The 2,817-nt window shown below is 48.2% G+C and overlaps 1 pseudogene; it reads right to left on the reverse strand.

Moving 5' to 3' along the window:
* Positions 1 to 232: 232 nt before the first annotated feature.
* Positions 233 to 961, reverse strand: LOC100481995 (annotated as a pseudogene).
* Positions 962 to 2,817: the final 1,856 nt, after the last annotated feature.

A 2,817-nucleotide genomic window follows, 5' to 3' on the forward strand; every position in this document is an offset into this window, starting at 1 on the left:
CAAGCCCCAGGCTGGAGAGGTGCTGGCATTCCAACTTGGGGCTGTGGAGTGATCACCCCAGCGTGGGCTGGGTCACAGGAACGGCCACACACTGAGACAGGACAGGTCCTTGCAGCCGAGGCTGAGAGCATGGCCCGGTTTGGGGCTCCCTGCTGGCTCTGCCGGGCTTTGCCTCTCCGCTAGGGGGGCTGGGTCCTACTGGTCCTCAGGCGCTTCGTGGCAGAGTCCTGGGTCAGTCCGGGGTATTTGCTCTTGACCTTCTTATGATCGTACATGCATCAATAGTGGGAGAGAGGAGACCCACTGGGGTGGCTGGGGGGCTCTGGGCTTCCCGGGTGTGGCTCTGGCTGGCTTCTCCATGGATGATGCTGCCTCCACGGACCCAGCCTGGCCCCTTGCTCAGGCAGGTCCCGGAGAGGTACCAGTTGCTGGTGGCGCTCACAGTGGCTGTGTGGTTGGGGTGGTCACACTGCGCCAACTCTGTCTTCGGGGTCACCAGCCACTGCAGCTCATGTGACTCTTCCAGAGCCTCCTCTCTCTCCGCCAGCATCTTCAAGGATTCCCGGGGGCGCTCCTCCCAGAGCTTGCGCCCCTTGAACTGTTGCGGCATGAAGGATAACGGCCTCCTTCTTCGGCTCCAGCTTCCGCTTGCGAACACCTGTCGGGTACTCCGTCTGCTTCTCCCTGAAGCTGAGAATGAGCAGAGGCCCCTGGTCATCACCATCTTGCTGCCCTTTGCTGTGGTCGTGGCTCAATCTACCTCATTTCTTGGTGCATTGCAAGTAAGGTGCGGACATCGGTGTATCTTGCCCTTGCTGGAACATTTTTAAGGAAAATCCCAGATGTTATTTCACCTATAAATACTTCGGTATGTATCTTTAATAAATAAATACTGCTTGCCTGAACAGAACCACAAGACCCTTACACACCTCACAAAGTTAACAATCCCTTGATACCACATCCTACCCAGTACGTCTTAAAATTTGGTGGACACGTGGACACTGGCTTCCCAGGGCTTCCTGGAGTCTGCAGAGCCCCTGGGCCAGACCCCGTGGCAGAGGCTGCAGGACCTGCCTCCCGGCCCCAGTGGCTCTGATTGAGTCCCCAGGTGCCCGCCTGACTTCAAGCTCCTGGGAAGAGCGGAGTTATCAGCAAGAGAGCCCGGGAGCTGAGGCCCAGCAGGAACATGTCAGCTAACCGGAGTTCTCCCCAGTGGTCCTCTGTCCTGGCTGCAGAGGGACGTGGCAGCTTGTGTGAGGTGAGGAGGGAGAGGGCTCCAGGGGCAGGAATTCATTCAGTGAGGAGACAGCCCTGACCTGTCACCAGGACCTCAGGGGAGGGCCAGGTGGGTCATGGGAGCACGGGTTGCAGACTCGATGCCCCTGAGACACATCACTATCTTTCTGCTGAGAGTGAGCACCACGTGGCTGGAGTCCTGTGACATGGACAGAAATGAACAAGATCCTGGTGGTTGATCACTTCGTCCTCAGTTTATTATTGCCTCCTTTTTTTTCCATTGGATTTTAGGATTTTTCTAAAATGCCCTGTAACGAAACGGCCAAAATAAATTGGTAAAATTTAGGATCAGGGAAAAGAGAGAGAGAGAGAGAGCAAAATATCAATACCAGGGCAATTTGGACTGTAAATCTGTCTCGAACTAGAAGGCATAGCAAGACACAAAATTACATCAGAAAATTAGAAACAGATTAGGTTACAGAAATGACAGGAATTACAGATTACAGATTAGGTTACTAATTATAGAAATTAGGTTATATCAAGTTTACACCTCTCATGGACTTATTTCACTTAACACTATACCCTCTAGGTTCACCCATGTTGTTGCAAATGGCAAGACCTCATCCTTTTTCATGGCTGAGTACTGTCCCATAGTATATACCTACCCCTTCTTTACCCATTCATCAGTCGATGGACACTGGGATTGATTCCATATATTGGCTATTGGAAATAATACTTCAACAAGCACAGTGGTGTATATATCTTTTTGAATTACTGTTTTCTGGAATTTCTATTTTAATCTTTTGGGGAACCTCTATACTGTTTTGCACAGTGGCTGTACCACGGTGTGTTAATTATACTTCAATAAACAAACAAAACAAACAACATTACACCTGCATTACAGTAAAAATAGGCAAATTTCTCTAAGGTCTGTTCCAAAAAAAAAAAAAAAAGCATTTCCTTGACTCCTCTGCCCCTTTTCCAGCTTCTCAAAGGGGAAGCTACTTTGATTTAATTGATTCTATCACTCTTACCTCCTATCTGTAAATTACATGAGTATATTGCCCGTTCGTTCTTTTGCAGGCATTGTGTTTTGTCTTTCCAGCACAGGAGATAGGGATTCAGCTCTCTCCCATGCATGCCACCCCCCTTTCCAGCATTCACACCCACACTTCCCGAGCTCCATCCTCCTAACATGACTGTGTAACTTGGCTAGATCTAAGGTCAGTAATTATTTTTTTGACCATGTAAGCTATTCACCACTCAGCCATGCTGTGGTTTGATTGTTTTTCCTTTCCTGCTCATCTTTTCGCTTTTCCTACAGCTAATAATTGTCTGGTTTAGAGGTTTATTTAGTTTTCTCTATGCTTACCAGTTATTGAACTTGGAATTCTTCCTAGTGGTATAAATGTTATCAACATATTCCACATATTAGGTTAATAATAATAATACTAGCAGCAAACACTTACGTAACAGGCACTGCTGTAGGCACTCCACAGATACCCCACAACTACCTGATGAGAAAGGTAATCTGAGTTTTCCCTATTTTATTAGTTGATGAGACTGAAGTGCAGAAAGTTT

Source organism: Ailuropoda melanoleuca, chromosome X, assembly GCF_002007445.2.
Source record: "Ailuropoda melanoleuca isolate Jingjing chromosome X, ASM200744v2, whole genome shotgun sequence".
NCBI classification, from domain to species: domain Eukaryota; kingdom Metazoa; phylum Chordata; class Mammalia; order Carnivora; family Ursidae; genus Ailuropoda; species Ailuropoda melanoleuca.